Source organism: Monodelphis domestica, chromosome 6, assembly GCF_027887165.1.
Source record: "Monodelphis domestica isolate mMonDom1 chromosome 6, mMonDom1.pri, whole genome shotgun sequence".
NCBI classification, from domain to species: Eukaryota; Metazoa; Chordata; class Mammalia; order Didelphimorphia; family Didelphidae; genus Monodelphis; species Monodelphis domestica.
In genome coordinates, this window is record NC_077232.1 from 42588628 (window position 1) to 42609236 (window position 20609).

At 39.8% G+C, this 20609-nt stretch overlaps 1 protein-coding gene across 4 annotated transcripts in view; it reads left to right on the top strand.

Annotated features, from left to right (window-relative positions):
- The window catches only part of FBXO3 (F-box protein 3), a 47921-nt gene extending 32156 nt beyond the window's left edge, over window positions 1–15765 (top strand). For all 4 annotated transcript variants that reach the window (XM_007497252.3, XM_007497250.3, XM_056801967.1 and 1 more), the window contains 3 exons: window positions 1898–1982; window positions 9052–9153; window positions 13770–15765. The gene's annotated coding sequence lies outside the window, so the exon portion shown is untranslated. The remainder of the gene's footprint in view (window positions 1–1897; window positions 1983–9051; window positions 9154–13769) is intronic.
- The last annotated feature ends 4844 nt before the right edge of the window (window positions 15766–20609 follow it).

The window sequence follows — 20609 nt, forward strand, 5'->3', positions numbered from 1 at the left end:
ACTGGTAGATCCAATGGCCAAAGCTTAGTTGCTGATCTCACCAGAGTCTAGGGGGTATCCCTGAGGAAATGGGAAGAGGGCTTCTAGTGCCCAAAGTTCACAAGCCCCTACCTGTGTACTTCCCACCATGAATACTGGCTGGTCTCAATTAGTCAGACTTCATTATCTTTTAGAAAGAGATGTTACTAAGCAGGGGCATAAAGGTATCCTAGTAGGCAGAGCACTGGACTTAGAATCAGGAAGATTCAAATCTGAGCTCAAATCTAGCCTCACCCATTGACTAACTGTGTCACCCTGGGCAAGTTATTTAACCCTATTTGCCTCAGTTTCCTAATCTGTCAAATGAACCAGAGAAGGAAATGACAAAACCACTAAAAGAAACTTTGCCAAAAAAATCCCAAATAGGGTCATGAAGAGTCAGACACAACTGAAAATGACTGATTACTAATTAGGGATAAGATTAGTAGTCATAAGTGATAGTAAGAATATATTTTCATATATATAAAATACAGAGGATCTCTACTATTAAATATCACATTATAGATAACTGTTTCTAAAGCTATGATTATTATATCTTCATGAACAGTTATTCAACTGGGTCTATCTCTTACTGTATATCACATAGTAACAACTTATCGGATTATTATAAAGGAAGTCATAAGACTAATTGCAAGTGATTAAAAGCTCTGTAATTAAATTCAGAGTACCTGAGTTCCTCTGGATCTGCTGCTATTAACTCTGTTTCTTTGGGCAATTTGTTTAGCCTGAGGTTTAGCTTTCTCCTCTGTTAAGATGTGGTCAGAACTGAATGACTTGGGTTTGTACCTCTTCTGGCTTGGCTACTTGTCTCCAAGTCAAGAGGGAACTGGGACGAGAAAAGACTGAAGTACGCAGTCAGGGGGTCTGTGGTGGGAACGGTTCCTGTTTTTGGTAAACTGAGCTGGTTTCCCTTTAAGGAGGCTGGGAGTTGTTCATGAATTTGGTTGACTCTCAGATCAAGACCTGCATTTAGCTTGATTTGGCTTCCTTGTGCCCAGACATAAAAGGGTCAGCCTACTGGGGATTGTGGCTCCTGATGTTGACTGGAATTCCTGGTGCTCTACTGGGAAGACTTCCTGGTTGATTGTTGCTAATTGCCCTAGTGAACTCAAAGAGAGAAGGGAGGAGTAATATTCTATCTGAATATAATTATGGATGGTATTCCTTTTAATACTATCACAAATAAAGCTGATTTTTATTGCATCTTTTATGATGCAGAAGTATCTAATTACACTTTAACCCTTAGCTGAATTACTGGAGTTGGGTCTGAGTTAGGTTTGGCCCAATACATGGCTGAGATTTGTGATGCTGGGCAAGTCACATTATATCTCCGTGCCTTGGTTTCCTCATCTGTAAAATCATTTAGGTGATAATTGTAACAATTCCCAGTGTTGTAAGGCTTGAGTGAAATTATATGGATAAAATACTCTGCAAATCCTAAAGCACTCTAGCAATGTCAGTGGCATTATTATTTTTGTCATGCTGCTGAAAGCAAGATTGTTTATGGAAAGAACACTGGCTCTAGAGTCAGAAGACCTGGGTTCAAGTCTCACCTGCTCCTTACCTGGGTGACCTTAGACAAGTCATGTAACTTCCTTGGGACTCAGTTTCCTCATGTGTAAAAATGAGGGGGTCGGACTAGGTGGATTCTGAGATCTCTTCTATCTCTAGATTTGTAATCCTGTGATATAGAAGAAGGGGCCAGAGGGCACAAGAGATGTTTAGAAAGAGCCAGTACCTTGCCTCCTTCCTTGTAATTTCTATTTTCTAATCTAAAATGCTATTAGTATCCTAGATATCAAATGCATATTTAAACCACTGGGAAGTCATTCTACAATGCATATATTTCCCTCTTCAGGTTCTGGAACAGATTGACATGATGGGGTACAGAAGGACCTGCATTCTCCTTGGGTTCTTGGTCCTGGTGATGTTCTGTAGCCCAGGTAAGTCAGCCCTGATTCTCCAACCAGTGAATGAGCAAAGAACTTGCATGGCACCGTCTTTAGTTACAGTGCCAGCCCTGTCCTTGGTTACCCCTCCAGCCTGTGTTACAGTTCCCTTTCTGCTCTGTCCCTGTCCTGGGTAACACCCCTTCTTTTGTCCCCTATTCATGGCCCCTCCTGTATTAGAGTAGCTCAGCCTCCCTTACAGCGCCAGTGAAGCTGGAGTGGAAGTCTGGGCTGCTCTCTAAGAGGACAGAGTGAGGAGGAGAAGAGAGCCATGGATCTGTAGTTAGTCTGAGTCTGAAGGATGGCTGAAATCATTGCCTTCTCTTTGGTACTTGGTTTTTCTCGTATGGACAATGAGTGGGCTGGACCAGAGGAGGTCCAAAGTCCCCGTCAGCTTGAGAATCTCTAATCGAGGGGGCATCTTTGAAATAAATAAATATATTATATAATAAATATATATTATATTTATTATAGGGCAGCTAGTTATGTATATATGTGTGTATATATATATATGTATATGTATATGTGTATATATATATATATAAATAATAGAGCATCCTATCTAGAGTCAAAAAGACCTGAGTTCAAATGTGGTTTCAAACACTTATTAGCTGTGTGACCCTTGGGCAAGTTACTTTATGCTGTTTGCCTCAGTTTCCTTATCTGCAAAATGACTTGGAGAAGGAAATAGCAAACCATTCTAGTATCTCTGCCAAGAAAATCCCAAATGGGGTTACAAAGAGTTGGACGTGACTGAAATTATATTTATATATGTAGCATACCAGGCATGTTAGCATCTGGGAAGTATGGTTGATGTATTGATATTGTATCCTATGTATTCATTTACCAGACACATGGTCAAATCAGTTAATGATCATTGTAAAGAAGTTACAGTCCAAAGGGCAAGAGAATTCCTGAGCGGTCACAGGCTCACACCTTGGCAGACCACATTCCTTTATGGGGCACATGTCAGGTTAATCTCCACCTCTTTGACCTCGTCATTGTCAATTCAGCCAATGTTAAAACCTATGCCATGTTACGTATTCATTGATCCCCTCCCAATCCACATTCCTAAAACCTCCAATAAATATTGGGGAACAAGCGTGAATCTCTCTCTTACATCCCTGGATCTTCTGATTGCTCTGTCCTATCTTTTTCCCCCTGACCTCTCTTTCCTCATGACGCTGTCGCCCCCAATGCTTCCTATTAATCCTCTGACACTCTTGTCCATAGGAGGCATTCAGGAGTTCTGACTCCCCACCTGTTTTCTTGTTCCTCATATTTTCCATTAATTACTTGTCCATGGGAAATATAACGGAGGTCGCGCCTCTCCCCATGTGTTTTAACATTTTGTCTCTGAGTCTTTATTACTCACCTATTTCCTTCAGTCTCCTTTCTTCTTTGCAGGTTATTACCCATAGGTATTGTAAACCTTAAAATTTCACAGACTTATGAATGTTAAAAATTTTACTCCACATTAAGGAATCCTCCAATTCCCTACTTGAAATAATTCCCTACCAGATAGTGAGAACTCTACTTGAATGTGAAAACTCCTTGCTATGGGAGTATCCCTACTCCACCCCTACTTAAGACTGCTTTAGGGGAGAAAATTCCTTGCTAAACAATGAAAGTACTTGAAAACCATACTTACAAAGGAAAGGAGTTCTTTGAGTCATGAATTGATACAATGGGATGCTAGGTGCCTATAAAGGTGGGGCAACTTGTAAACTACTTAGACCTAAAAGGTGAAAACTTACTCAGAGGTTTTCTCTTAATGAAATTAGTCTACACAGCATTTTTTTCTGACTTACTAAAGAGATTAATCTACTCAGCTGTGAATTCAAAATGGGCTGTCTTTTGGAAAACATCTACAGTGATTGGTAGATGGAAGAACTTAGGGGAGGTGACATAGGAGATTTTGCCCTTAAAAATAAGAGCTCAGAGAAGAGCTGGAGATCATTCTGAAACATTCAGATTGAGGAGGATCATTCTGAAACATTCAGATTGAGGAGGATCATTCTGAAACATTCAGATTGAGGAGGATCATTCTGAAACATTCAGATTGAGGAAGTCATTCTGAAACATTCAGATTGAGGAAGGACTGATTCTGAAACATTCAGATGGAGGAGGGAGCTGGTGAAAGCAGCTGAGATGATGCTGGCCTGGTGTCACTAGAATCCTTGCTTAGGCAGACCTTGTGGTGAGTGTTAAAAGACTGACTGACTGATCTCTCTCTCTTAAGACTCAGGTCTAGGCCATGTTGGCTTAAGGCCCTTCATACTTATTTCCTTTTTCTCTCTTTCTCTTTTCTTTAATTCCACATTTGTATTCATTAAAATCTCTATAAAACCCAGTTGACTTGGGTATTTGAATAATTGGGAATATTTCCTTGGCGACCACCTTATATTTGATTTAAAAACCAAGACACTGTAGTGAAACATTTTCTGCGGTCAAATTTACTCACCCTCTCTTATATCTATCACAATTTATATCTTCCACATTTTAATCACTACAGTTTAAGACCTCAACCATTTTAAATCTAACAGTATAATATATAAGGATCACAACTCGGTCCTTATAATATATGAATGTATCTCTATTATATTATACAGTGTATATAAAGTATATATTATGTGTGTATACCTAATGCACATATATGTATATAATATATAATGTATGCCTATTATATAGTATATATTATGTGTCTAGATTATATATGTGTGCTATATAATTTGTTTTTGTATACTGTAGCATATATAGTATATATCATGTGGGTCGATTATGTGTATATATACTATGTAATGTATATAAATTATATAGTGTCTATAATGTATATATTATATGGTATATGCAATATATATTTTAGTATATCTAATCTGTATAGATTATATAATACATATAATCTATATAGATTATAGTGTATATAATATAGAAAATTATATAGTGCATGATGTGTACATGTTACATAGTATACATAATTTAGATATATAGTATATATAATATATTATAATATATCTAATGTATATAGATTATAGCATATATAATATAAATTATATAGTGCATAATGTGTACATGTTACATAGTGTGCATAATGTAGATATTATATAGTATATATAATATATTCTAGTATATCTAATGTATATAGATTGTATAGTATATATAATCTATAGATTATACTGTATATAATAAATTATATAGTGCATAATGTAGATATTCTATAGTACATATATTTTAGTATATCTAATGTGTATAGATTATATAGTACATAATATGTACGTATTATATGGTGTGTATAATGTATATATAGTATATATAATATATATTTTAGTATATCTAATGTGTATATATTATATAGCATATATGATGTATATTATATAGATATACAATAGGTATCTATATTTTAGTATACCTAGTGAGTATAGATTATAGATATAATGTATACATATTATATAGTATGTATAATGTATACAGATTCTATAGTATATTATGCCTATGTTACGTGGTGGACATATTAAACATTATATGTCTGTGTACATATAATATATATTATATGGGTGTGCATCCATCCATCAAGAGAATTAAGAAGACAGGTTACACACTACTGATTCTAGATGGAAGGTACGGGTTTTTTTTTTTAAGTTCCATTGGCTTTCCTTTTCTTTATTATTGTGATGCTATCCTTAGAGCCTCTACCCCCATTAACTAAGAGAGAGAATGTGGGGATAAACTCTTTGTTTCCCTGTTGAATGTACTTCCCCAACTGTGCAAATAACCTGACCTTTCTCCATTTCTCTCAACTCTTGTGTTTGTATTTCCAAGTGCCTGCTCAGCTCTGTTCTTTTCATCAGAAATGCTGTGCCATTAAAAGTCCATTTCCCCCCTGGAAAATTATACTCAGCTCAGCCTCAGATCACTCCCACCATCCACTGCTTTCACTCACATGCTCGTGCTGCTTGCCAGAGTTGGAAAAATTCCAGAAAGAGTAGGACAAGCTGCTGACTGGGTCCACCAACAAGCTGATGTTATATAACCGCCAAGGGGACCTCCCTGCTGCTGGCAGTCCTTTTCCTCCCTAATTAACTCCCTCTCCCACTTTTCCCAGTTGCCCTTCTAAATCTTTTCATCCTTCCCAAAATCTCCATGTCCTCCTGACCCTCTCAGCGGAGAACCTTGCCCTTATTTTATAGAAAAGACCAGAAATGACTCATCACAAGGTTCCTCTTTCATCTTTCTCCTTATCTAACATTGCCCAACTGCCTTCTGCCACTCTTGATTCCAACCCATAATGTTTTCCATCATGAGATGAGAAGGAGGTCTTCTCCTTGCCAAGGCTGCTCTTCCTCCACGCACAAGCAGTCCCATTCCATCCTCTGTTCTCTAGTAGACCGTCTCCTCTCGTCTTCAGTCATCCCTTGGCTACTGACTACTTCCCAGCTACTTCCAAATATGCCTTTATCACCCCCATCCTCAAAAAAAAAAAAGGTGCTCACTTGATTAATCCCTCCATCCCTGCTAGGTCTTATTCTCCGCCTTAAAACCACCTCAAAAACTCCTACCTTCAGTCTTAGATTAACACTATATATTGGTTCCAAGGCAGAAGAGCAGTAAGATAGGGATTAAAGTAACTTGCCCAGGGTCACACAGCTAGGAAGTCTTTCCTCCTTTTTGGGGCTAACCTCTCAAAGAAGGCCCTTTGGAGGGGGCAGGTAAGTGGCTCAGTGGATTGATAGCCAAGCCCAGAAATGGAAGGTCCAGAGTTCTAATGTAGCTTCAGATACTTCCAAGTCACGTAACCCCCATTGCCTAGCCCTTATTGCTTTTCTGTCTTGGAATCAGTTTATAGTATTGATTCTAAGACAGAAGGGAAGGTTTAAAAACATTAAAGGAGGCCGTCTACTTTCTTTTCTCAACCTCAAGAATCTTCACTATCTGAACTTGTCATTGAATGGAAATTGTTTTTTTTTATCAACGTTACCAGTGTATTAAAATGATTTCTCTGTTTCAGAATGATTCTCAGGGAGGGTCCTTATGAGTCATATGAAACAAAACATCTTTCCAAAGTCTGATTTTTCCATGGGGAGTCATAGAATCATAAAGGAAACTTAGAGACCAGCTGCATTACTTTTTCAGAGTAGGAAACCAATATAGAAGGTCTTGGGAAGTGACTCACACAAAGTCACACGGCTCAAAAGGAGTAGTGTTGGTATTCCAGCATTATGGTGGTGAGAGTTGGCATCCCCAGGGCCAGAAACTTGATCTTGGTTCCCTGAGAAGTACTGCCCTCTCTGTACCCTTTCGGTAATTGGAAAGACTCTTTTTTTTTTTAACTTCACCAGGAGGAAACTTTTAATTTTCTTCTGTGGTTGGGGGGGTGGAACAGGAAAGGGGACCAGTGATTTCATCTGCATCTCTCTTGAAAAAAAATAGCAGAGCTCTCCAATAGCAAGGAGATACATTAGGAAAGGATCTTTTCCCATTCTAAAAGCATGATTGATGGACTTATTTCCTGAACTTTAGAGCATTTAAAATGAGTCTAAAACTACATGTAGCTTTTCAGCAAAGTACATGTATTACATAAAGCACGATTTGTGGGAAGACTCTTTTGGATGAGAGGTGGCTCTCTACATTCTGACAATCCATCATTTTCCATGCCATTGGGCAAAAAAAGAACGTTCCACACATCAGTGGCCAAAAGGGAGTCATGAATCATCTAGAAATCGGCTGTAAGGAAGAACGAGCATGAGTACAGAGAATCATGGGAAGATTTATAGACTGATCCAAAGTGAAGCAAATAGAAGCAGGAATAAGATAACAGCAATGATCATTCTAATAGCTAATTTTTATAAAGTGCCTACCTATGTCTCAGGTTCTCCTTTGGAGATGAATGCTTTTATGATCTCCATTTTATTTTTTTGGTTAACCCTTTACCTCCAGTCTTAGAATCCAATACTATGTACTGGCTCCAAGGCAGAAGAGTGAGAAGGGCTAGGCAAAGAGGGTGAAGTGACTTGCCCAGGGTCACACAGCTAGTAAGTGTCTGAGGTCAGATTTGAACTCAGAAGATGAGTCTTCTTCACTCCAATGCCTGGCACTCTTTGAGCAATATTTTGTATCAGTTCCAAGGCAGAAGATCAGTGAGGGCTAGGTCATGGGGGTTAAGTGACTTGCTTAGGGTCACACAGCCAGCTAGGGTCATTTATAATGCTACACTTGCTGAAGGTGCAGACCTGGGCACCTTACTGCCCATTTTTTCTAGGTTCCCATGTAAGAATTCAAAATACTTTTTTTTTTAACCCTTACCTTCCATTCTAGAACCAATATTCTAGACCCACGACTGGGAAGTGTCTGAGGTCAGATTTGAACCCAGGATCTCCCATCTCTAGGTCTGGCTCTCAATCCACTGGGCCACCTGAATGCCCCTCAAACGTATTTATCATTAAGACTTCAACATCTAATCCTGTTCGTTTCCATATTTATTGAACTCCTGGGATAAGACACTGCAGATACAAGTAAAAAGAAAAGACAGTCCCTGCCTTCAGGGAGTTTATGTTCTGCTGGGGAGACACAGCACGGACACAGATAAATACAAAGTGATACCAAGTGATATCAGGAAGGAAAGCAAACGGACAACCTATTGGGGCAGGAAAGGGTTCATGCAGGAGGCAGCGCCCAAGCCCTGCCTTGAGGGCAGCCCAGAATCTTAAGAAACCATGATGAGAGCATGCCAAGCATGAGGTCTGGACAATCTGGACAAAGATGCTCCTATATTGGCCGGCTTAAAGCCTCTGCAGGACACAAATGGGATTTGGGTCAGGTTCATAGAAAGAGACAGGATTGGATTCAGTATCGAGGATAAGACCCTCTGCCAGGACAAAAAGATCAGGATTCAGATCCTACCTCTCACTTTGGCACCTTATTTAACCTCTGTTTTCCAGTCTATAAAATGAAGGAATTTAGTCTCTGAGATCCCTTTCCAGCTCTAAATCTGTGATCCTCTGATCCCAAATTCTTGCCAGCAGTTAGACTTAAGGTCCTTGATATCAGTTTTTCTTTTATGTTACAGGTGATGCTCTGAGATGCTACGATTGTAATGTTCCAACACAACACTGTACCAAGAATATCACCTGTAGAACTGAAGATGACGCTTGCCTTCGGGTTATGACTGGTAATGACCTCCCTGCTTCTTTCCCTGGTCTTCTCCTTATCCCTGGCTTTAAGCATCCCGTTCTTGGTCAGAAGTGGAGGCGAGAATTGCCCCTTACTGAGATCAGTGATTTCCAGGGATTGGTACCCCCATGGCAGCTCACTTAGGGGAATCAGGACAGAGCTTGCAAACTTGTGGGGCTGCCCCAAGTATTCTAGCATCTTCTTGGGACCAGAGAACCAACTTAATAATTGATAACTTTAATAACTAAATAATTCAATAACTGGTATAAGAATTAGTCATTTAATCACTGATAATTATAAGGCATCTGGGTCTGTGTTGGCCAGATTCCTATTGCTTTTCTAATTGGAAGATCAACTTGGGAAACTGAGTTAAAGATCTAAGGTAGCTCGCCAACTTTCTACAATCTGGGCAGGGAATCATTTATAAGGTTACACTTGCTGAAGGTGCAGACCTGGGCACCTTTGTCCTGTCCAATGCTGGAAGCATAGTGGTGCCCATTTTTTTCTAGGTTCCCATGTAAGAATTCAAGATCCCCCCCTTTTTTAAACTCTTACCTTCTATTTTAGAACGAATATTATGTATTGATTCCAAAGCAGAAGAGCGATAAGGACTAGGCAATGGACACTAAGTGACTTGTCCAGGGTCACACAACTGGGAAGTGTCTGAGGCCAGATTTGAGCCCCATCTCTAGGTCTGGCTCTCAATCCACTGAACCACCTGGCTGCTTCCATGGATAGAATTCTTAATCCTAAATTTTTGGAGTTCTCTTAGCTCATTGAATTGATCAGAGTAGACAAGTCCCTCATAAGATGATCATTGTACAAAATAACTGCCACTATGTACAATGTTTTTCTCGTTCTGCTCACCTCATTCTGCATCAGATCATATAAGTCTTATTTTTTCTGAAAACTTCCTGCTCATCATTTCTTACAGGACATCCATCTTTTTTTTTTTTGCATTTTTTAATTTGATTTTTTTAATTTGGTCATTTCCAAACATTATTAATTGGAGACAAAGATCATTTTCTTTTCCTCCCCCCCCCCCCATAGCCGATGTGTGATTCCACTGGGTATCACATGTGTTCTTGATTTGAACCCATTTCCATATTGTTGGTATTTGCATTAGAGTGTTCGTTTAGAGTCTCTCCTCAGATTAGCACATCCATCTTAATCATATGCCACAATTTTTTTTTTAGTCATTCTACAACTAAGGGGTATCCCTTTACATTCCAATTTTTTTGCCACAACAAAAAGAGGTGCTATAAATATTTTCATATGAATTGGCCCTTTTCCCTTTTGTTTTTCATCTCTTTGGGACACAGACCTAGCTTTGCTATGTCAAGGGTGCACAAACTGTATTCTAGTTTTCCTGAGTGGTTGAATTAGTCCACAACTCCAGAAGTACATTAGAGTTCCTACTTTTCCACATCACCAATATTTAACATTTTCCTTTTCCTACCATGTTAATCAGTTAGATATGAGGTAGTACCTCAGAGTTTTTATTTGCATTTCTCTAATCTATTGTGATTTAGAGCATTTTTTTAGATGACTATACATAGCTTTTATTTCTTCCTTTGAAAGTTTCCTGGTTATATCCTTTGACCTTTTATCAATTCGGAAGTGACTCATATTTTTAGAAATATGACTATATGTTTGAGAAATGAGGCCTATATTATTTGTTGTAAAAAAATTTTCCCCCAGGTTCCCACTTTCTTCTATCTTGGCTGCATTGGTTTTGCTTATGCAAAACTTCTTAATTTAATGTAATCAAAATTATTCACTCTATCTCTTTTTAATAAGAAATTGTCCCTTATCCATAGATTTGACAGATACAGTTTTTCATGTTCCCCTAATTTGTTTATGATATCACCCTTTAAAATTAAATCCTGGTATTCATGTACGATGTCTTTACCTAGTTTCTGCCAACTTGCTTTTCTAGTTTTCCTAGTTTTTTGGTGGTTTTTTTTTTTATCAGATAGTGAGTCCTTGTTTTAAAAGCTGGGATATTTGGATCTCTCAAACAGTAGATTATTTTCTACTATTTATTGTGAGCTGATTCTATTCTACTGATCTGCTGCTCTATTTCATAGCAAATACCAGATTCTTTTCATGATTATTCCTTTGGAATACAGTTTGAGATCTGGCATTGCCAAGCTACTTCCTTCACATTTTTCCCATTGTTTTTCTTGATATTCTTGACCTTTTTTTCTTCTGGATGAATTTCATTCTTATTTTCTTACTATAAAATAATTCTTTGGTAGTTTAGTTGGTATGTCATTGAATAAGTAAATTTAGGTAGAATTGTATTTTTCATTATATTGGCTGGGTCTACTCACAAGCCATGAGTATTTCTCTAATTGTTTGGATCTGTCATTATTTGTGTGAAAAGTATTTTGTAATTGTGTTCTTGTACTTCCTGGGTTTGTCTCGGCAGGTGGACTCCCAAGTATTTTATATTGTCTACAGTTATTTTGAATGGAATTTCTCTTTCTGATGCTTATTGCTAGACTTTGTTAGTATTGATGATGTATGTGTATCCTTCAACTTCGTTAAAGTTTTGCATTGTTCAACTAGTTCTTTAGTTGATTCTCTAGGATTTTCTAAGTATATCATCATATCATCTGCAAAGAATGATAGTTTTATTTCCTTATTGTCTATTCTAATTCCTTCAGTTTCTTTTCTTTGTCTTAAAGTTATAGCTAGCATTTCTAACACAGTATTGAATAATAGTGGTGGTAATGAATATCCTTGCTTTACTTCTGATCTTATTGGGAACACTTTTAGCTTATTCTTATTGCAGATAATGCTTGGTGGCAATATTAAACACTACTTCTCATCTTAAGTAAAGCTCTATTTATTCCTTTACTTCCTAGCATTTTAAATAGGAATAAATATATTTTGTTAAAAGCTTTTTCTATATCTATTGAGATAATCATATGATGTTTGTTTTTTGTTGTTGTTGTTGTTGTTGTTCTTGGTGTGGTCATTTATATTGATAATTTTCCTAATATTGAATTAGCTTTGCATTTCTGGTATTAATCCCACCTGGTCATAGTATATGATCTTCATGTAATTTTGCTGTAATCTCTTCACTAGTATTTTACTTAAACTTTTTGCATCAATATTCATTAGGGAAATTGATCTATAGTTTTCTTTCTCTGTTTTTGCTCTTCCTAATTTAAGTAGCAGAACCATATTTGTGCCATAAAAGGAATTTGGTAGGATTAGTTTCTTACCTATTTTTCCAAATAGTTTATTTAGTAGTGGAATTAATTGTTCTTTCAATGTTTGGTAGAATTCACTCATGAATCTATCTGGTCCTGGAGATTTTTTTTTCTTAGGGAGATCATTACTAGCTTGTTTAATTTCTTTTTTCAGGATAGATTATTTAAGTATTCTATTTCTTCTTCTGTTCATTTGGGAAATTTGCATTTTTGTAAATATCCATCTCTACTAGGACCATCAACCTATCCATGCCCATCCTTCTCTTACCTTCTTTCCCTTCTACTTCCCTATTAGGTAAGATAGATTTCTGTACCGAGTGTGTATGTTATTCCCTTTGAACCACTTCTGATAAGAGTGAGGTTCAGGCAGCATGATCCCAGCCTTCAAGTATTTTAAGGATTGTGCTGAAGAAGAGGGATGAGTTTCGCTCTGCTTGGCTCCAGAAGGCAGAACAAGGAGTCAAGGATAGGAAGCAGATTTGGTCTTGAGATCAGGAAAAACTACCTACTGGCAATCCTGTGGATTCAGGCAGCCAAAAGAGGGTTTTTAAAAAAAGAATGGAGTTGGGCTGGGAGCTGGGTAGCCTAGAAGGATGGATTGAGACTTAGCATGATGGTTATGGAACTAGCCTTGGAGTCAAGACAAACTGGGTCCCTATCCTTCCTCTGGCACATGTGAGCTACAGACAAGTTTTTGATTTCTCAGTATCCAAAAGAACTTCTCTAAGTTGAGGAGTCACTGATTTGAATTGGAGGAGGAATTTTTCATACTAGGACACTCTCCCTCCCCCAAACTGATAAAAAACACTCCCCAAACTTTACAATATAGTGAAAAGTACACTGGATTTGAAGTCAGCGGACCTGAGTTTTAATCCCAATTTTGCTTCTTATTCTCTGTATAACCTTTGGCAAGATATTTAGCATTCTGGGACTTTTTATTTTCTCATTTGTAAAATAAGTGGGTTTGGACTTGTTGATTCAAAGAAATCCTTTCTGACTCCAAATCTGTGATCCTATATATATAAAACAACAAATATATACGCAGGTATCCCTTCCACATTGCAACTTTCCCCATTGTGGTTTTACCATAATGCAGGTTGGCATTAAGAAATTAAACAGGGATTTTCTTTTCTGATATGAAGGGAGAACTAAAACATTTTACACAGGTTTTCCAGATCATTGGGCTACCCTTCCTCTAAATCCCTTGATATGGAAGGGATAACTGTGTATATAAATATATATTTTTAAAATATATATGTATTTATAAATATTTAAAATTTAAAATATTTCAAGCATATGCATGTGCTTTCTGTGAGCTCTGGAAGCAATGGCTACATGATTTAGCTACCTGTTTTTGTAACTCTTGTTTCCTGTGTGTTTCTTTTTCAAGGTACAGATTATCGTTATTTATGTTGGAAATATGCTAACTGCAATATGGAGAAGATTGGAGAAATTCTTGGCATTGCCAAGGCCACTTACCACTGCTGCCAAGAAGACCTGTGCAATGATGCAGGAATGGGGGCCACAATCAGCAAAACAACCATGATTTCTGGGCTCTTGGCGGTGATGCTCTGGGGCTTCTATGTTTAATTGAGTAGAAGGGGAAAGAGCCCCAAGGAAAAGGGGTGCAGGAATGTGTGTGTGTGTACGTGTGTGTGTTTATTTGGGGGGGGATGGTTTTCCATTTCCCTCCCCATGAGATCTCATGTATTATATGTCTCTCACTAAATACTTTTTGTGTGGGAGAAAGATGCTTAGTTACAGCTGTTCATTTGAGAAGTAGGTAACCAAAGTCCTACAGAGGGAAGTGTGTGAAGTTTGTAAGGCTGCCATTCTTCTCTCCAAACAAGCTTCTTATCTGGGGAGACATTATTAACTCTGAAGTAAAAGAAAGAGCACTGTGGCTACTGATAAGGTGTCATTTCTGGAGGCTTCCTCAAGCCGTCCTGCCTTCCCCAACCCGATACCCCAGAACTGAGCCCACATTTTGGGCAATAGGATTAGCCATGAGAAATCTCGTGACATCTCTTCCCACTTTCCCAAATAATTTAGTACGTGATCTCCACTGGATCATATACTCTTCTCATTCCTTGCCCTTCAAATTAAGACAGTCTTTTAAAAAAAAATCCACTAATGCTTCTCTGGCTGTATGAACTATTCAAGCACTCCCTCCTGTGCCACAGAGAAAAGATACACTAGCCCAGTCCAAAAATATACCCCACTGCGGGAACAAATGTCATTAAAACTCTTGTCTCATCCTAACTGGAATGAGTTTGGACTTGAGAAATGTCTGGCATGACAGGGAGAAGGGAGCCCTCCAGTTGGAAAGGCACTAGAACCCAATCCTTCTTGGGAGTTAAATTAAAGATGGCTCCCTGATGGGAAACACTTAATTGAAACTTGAGCATGTTGAGGGAATTAGATCCTTAGGGTCCCTTCCCCCATTCAACCCTGACATTTGAGTTGAAGATGGGACTTGAGCTCCAATGGGAACATTTACAAAGCCAAAATTAACTTGTATTACATTCTATTAATCATCCTACCCATCCCTCTTAAGAGCAGACATGAGCTCAGCTTGGTTCCATAACGATTGGAAATTAACCAACCCTTGGCCCGCATGTTTTCAAGATGGAAGGTTGTTGGTGGATTTGAGGTTGAAGATGTTGCTTCTGAATCTGGTCGAAGAGTTGATAAAGTCATTGTTTAGGGCTCTAAATTGCATCCTTAATAGAAACAAGAACTTACTTGACAAAATTATTTAAAACTTGTATAGCCTCATGATTAATAAAACAGGGGGTGGGAGCCCTCCCCTGTTACGAGGGCTATTTATATGCTACTGTCAAATGCACTGGCTTCCTGCGAGACTCTGATTCATCACACTCTGTCCCTCCCCCTTTATAGTGGTAAGTGCCCATTCCCCTTTCCCTCCCAGAAGCCCCTTGACAACAGATAAGTAGAGGGGCCAAAAAAAGGATTTTGTGTTCCCAAAATTGACTCTGTACGCCTTAGTATGTATTAGCTTTGTAGATAAAGGCAGCACTCTAATGAAGATGCTTTAATCCTTGAAAATGCAAAGATGTTCCACAGCCAGGTGGATGAGTTGTAAGCAACTGAGTCTTCTGCAAATTAAATCCAATCAAGCTGTTGACCTGGATGTGCTAATTGATCTAAAAGAATATTTTCTATTGGCAGTTGGGAGAATGGGAATCTTGGGACCTTCCTAGGTGCCAGGTCTACTCCCATAAATCCATTAATCCCTACGCTTTGAGTAATATGATTTATCCAGTTCTGAAGCTAGGGAACTTTATTATTGCTTCGTTCCATAGCCTTCCTCTGTATCTCTTGTGCATCAAGAAGGAAGAGAATAAACATTTACTGAGCACTTACTTTGTGTCTGGCACTTTTTACAAATATCTCATTTGATCTTCATAAAAGACCCTGGCTTATACTGCTGGTAAGGATTTGAGGTGGGATTTGAACTCAGGGCTCCCTGAATATGGGACTAGCAGTTTACTGTGGTATTTGTTGACTTCTAGCACTGTGCCGAGACCTAGGAGCTGGCTAGTAAATGTTTGTTGATTGTTTGGTCCTTGACTACAAAGATATCCTAAGATAGTACATTGATGCCTCGCTAAAATACATACTCATATTCCTTACCCACATCTCTAGTAGAAATGAGATTAAGATCATGGTCTATTCTTGAGCCAGAGCAGCTCAGTGGCACACTAGATAGAGTGCCAGGCTTGGAGTCAGGAAGACCTGAGTTCAAATCTAGCCTCAAGAATTTATGAACTGTATGATACAGTACTAACTCTCATACAAGGAACTTCCTTACTTGCTCATGCTTTAGCAGTCTTCCTCTCTTGAAATTATTTTATTACTAGACATAGGAATTCCTGGGTTCAAATCTGGCCTCAGACACTTCCCAGCTGTGTGACCCTGGGCAAGTCACTTATTTCCCACCCCTCACCCCCCCATTTCCTAGCCTTTACTACTCTTCTGCCTTGGTATCAATACAAAGTATTGATTTTAAGACAGAAAATGAGAGGTTAAAAAATAGAAATTAATGAAATTTATGCACTTTATGAAAATGGGCTAAACAACTGTATTTGTTATTTGCTGTGTGTAGGGATAGGGAAAATGCTGGTCTTATGATTTTACTGGTATAGGAAAGTGGTGGAGAAATTATGATTACAGGTCAAGCAGAGAGACAAACATATGCAACATTGCCCAGTGTCTCCAGATCCAGATTAAAATGTAATTGGGAACTATTCTACCACAGGACATAGATAATGCTAATATGTGGTTTTCTAAGTCAATATCTGGAGAGATCCAATTTTATTTGAGTTCACCATCATTAGCCCTTAATCTACCCATAGACTGGAAGCTCCTTGAGGTCAGGACTTATTCCGTTTCTGTTTCTCTATCCCCAGTGCCTAAATCATAGCTGCTTGACAGATTGGGTTGGGTTGATTTTGAGCCTGCAGTCTGGTATCCACCATTCAGGTTTTTCCCTCGGATGTGTGATCTGTTGTTCCTGTCCTTGAGCTGCCCTAAAACAGGACGATATTCGTATTTTCTTGTATGAAAAGCAAGCCAGAGGGACACTCAGCCTCAGAAGTGGCTTACAAAGAAGCCAATGAACAACCAAAGGTTGAAAGCAGCCCGGCTGCCCCTGCAGTCCACCCCAGAACAATTGCTCATTCAGTTAGAAAGAAAGAGAAGGCTGTTGGGGGTCCACTGAATAGCTGAACACTTGAGACGGTGCCTAAGCAACTTGTGACCAGACACTGGCCTCCTGCCACTGCCTTTGACTGGAAAGGGGGCAGCTGAGGGGGCCTTGGGCTGAGTCCTTTGGGGATTATTGTTGGGAAGGTGAATGGCTGTCCCTTCACTGAGACGTGAAGCCAGGAGATGGAATACCCTGTAGAGGGAACACCCTTCAGGCCAGTTTGATTAGAAACTAGAGGGGATGCAGGCGAATCCATCAGTCAACATTCATGAAGCTCCTACTGTGTGCCAGGCACTTCTAAGCACTGGGAAGACCAAAAGGCAAAAGTCCTTGCCACCAGGGAGTCTATAATCTAACGGGGGAGACAACATGCAAACAAAGATGCAAAACAAGCCATGTATAGGATGAATAAGAAATAATTAACTGAGGAGAGGCACTGGAATTAAGAGGGGTTGGGGAAGGCTTCCTACAGAAGACACGGGGTTTGGTTGAGGCTTAAAGGAAGCCAGAGAGATCATAAGAGGTAAAGGAGTGTTCCAGGCATGGGGGTCAGTCGGAGAAAATGACCAGAGGCAAGCAATGGAGTGTCTTATTTGTGGAACAGCCAGGGGGCCAGTCACTGGATCAAAGTGTAAGCATTGGGATGTAGGAAGATGGGAAAGTAGGAGGAAGCTGGCTTATGAAAAGCCTTGTTGAAATGCCTGAAAACTTGTTCAACAAGTGGAGATCAATTGGGTTCCTTGTCCTTGTGGAGTTTACCGAAGGGAGATCTGAAACCCACAACTTGGCTGGACTCATTCTACAAGGGGACGGCAGAAAGGCGTGTATCCCGGACGATCCAAGTTATGTCAGTTAAAGCTCCCAGGCAACGACCCCGGTTCCTGGCACTACAAATGGTTCTATTTACTGGCAAAGCCCCTTTAAGAGTTTGGGAGGGGCCCTTTGGTTGACTTTGGCCAACGTTCAACTTTCAACATTCCACAAGGGAACATACAAATATGGGAAAGTAGGGTGGGAGGAGGGTAACCAAAGAGTTGGAATGGGCTGCCTTTCCCCAGTTGAGTTCAGATCATCGAGAGGAAATCCGGGAAATCCTGTTGCCCACATAACTCTGATTTGGTGGCTTTTAATTTTGTTTTAACTTGAGTCATGATGAAAGCAAATATGGAGGAGTTCTTTCGCTCTGACTGCATGAGACACCGATGTAATAATAGAATAACAATAACTAACCTTAATCTAGCAGCTCCAAGATCTGAAAAGTGTTTTTATTATCACATTTAATTCTCAGAAATAACTGAGGCAGGTACTGTTTTTACCTCTATTTACTGATGGGTAAACTGAGGCACATTCAAGTTAATTGACTCTCCCAGGGTTATATGGCTAGAAAATATCTGAATTTGAAGTAAATCTTCTGACTTCAGGCCCCCATTCCACCTACTTGGCTCTACAGATATCTTTGCCCTGGAAAGAATAAATATGGTCTCAGAGTTTCTACCTAGCTGCCTCTTAAGGTGACTTTTTAATACAATTTAATTAAAATGGCTAAAATTTCTAGAGCTTTAAGACTTGCAAAGCACTTTACATATCTTGATGTGCCATTTTGTTTTTAAATTCTCGCCTTCTGTCTTAGAATCAACACTGTGTATTGGTTCCAAGGCAGAAAGTGGTAAGGGCTAGGCAATGGGAGTGAAGTGACTTGCCCAGGGTCACATAGCTAGGAAATATCTGAGGCCAGATTTGAACCCAGAACCTCCTGTCTCTACGTCTAACCACTGAGACACCTTGCTGCCCCCTCTTAACATACTTCCAAAGATGTATATGAAGTAACGATATACAGATAATGCAACAGGAGGTAGGTGCTGTTATTATTGTCATTTTACAGAGCAGGATACTGAGGCCAAGAGATGTTGAGTAACCTGTCTAAAGACACAGAGCTAATGCCTGAGGGAGGACTTGGGTCTTCCTGACTCCAAGGTGAGTATTTTATCCACTGGGCCACCTAGCTTTTGATTGACCCTAACACTCTGTCAAGATAGCTTTGTGCTCTTGACCCCCGTGCTACCCTCAGGCAAATAAGGTCTATTTGGGTGTCCTCAGAAACCGGCTTTGACTGCCTTCGTCATGGGCATTGTTGAGCATTCCTCTGCTAGCAGACATGGCTGGAGTGCCATGGTCAGTCATGGGCATCCCATGGAGGAATGCAGGCAAACAAGCCTCCCCCTCCCCAGCAAAGAGAGCAGTGTGGCGAAGAGTCCATGCCCAAGAGGCTGTGCAGTCTAAAGAGAAGACTAATGGGAAGACGTTAACTGGCATCAAATATTTGAAGGGATGCTCCAAGGAAGAAGGGTAGGCTTGGCTCTGCTTGGCCTCAGAGGGCAGAACTAACAGCAATGGAGAGAAGATAGTGGAAAACAGATTGGACAAGAGAGAAGGCAAACATTTGGTAGCAATCTGGGCTACCTAGTTGAAGGGGTTGCACCTCTTTTGAGGATGTCAATAAAAAGTCAGGATAACCAGGCTGTTGGAGCTTTATTGGGTATTCCAGCGGTCATTCCCTCTAATTCATAAAGGGAAGGAAGAAGGTAGGTGGCACAGCAGATAGAGTGCTGGGCCTGGAGCAAGGATGACCTGAGTTCAAATAGCTGTATGGCCTTGGGGAAGTCACTTAACACTGCTTGCCTCAGTTTCCTTAGCTGGAAAATGAATTGGAGAAGGAAATGATACACCACTCCAATGTCTTTGTGAAGAAAACCCCAAATGAGGTCATGAGGAGTCAGACATGCCTAAAATGACTGAACAACAACAATAGCCCAATCCGTACTGCATAGGAACCCTTGTTATAACATAGATGACAAGTGGTGGTTCCATCTGCTGCTTGAAGACTTCCAAGAAGGGGAAAGATCGCCTCTTGAGGCATTTGGAGACAGCTTTGATTGTTAGGAAGTTCTCCCTGACTGACATCTAGCCTAAATGAGTCTTGGTGCCCCATTACCCCATTGTTCCTGGTTCTGCGTCTTGGGGCCAGCTAGAACATGTCCAATCTCTCCTCCGTGTGAGGTTGCTTCCATTGCTTGAAGACAACTAGCATATGCCCTTTGACATGGCAGAGGGGATCCCCGACGAGTCAGGGTTGGAATAGATGATCTGGAAGTCGCCTCTAACTCTGAGAACCAGACTCCTATGATTTCCTGTGAGAAGACTGGGTGAGGGGACCCTGAGAAGGAACAGAATTGCTTAGAGGAGTCAGGGAGTTGATGACCCACCCTGGAGGCATCCATACAGCTTGCTTATATGTCCCATAGACACACAAGTGGTGCCTTGGGTGTACTGTGGGATGCACACCCTAATCCAGGGCCAGATCTTCAGAACTCTGCCCTTATATATGATCACCATCGATTCACGGGGACTGAGTGGGAGGAGAACCCGAGAGTCAATCAGCACAGAATCTAAACTATAGCCCTCTCCTTATCCCCACAACAGAACTATGATTAGGAAAGT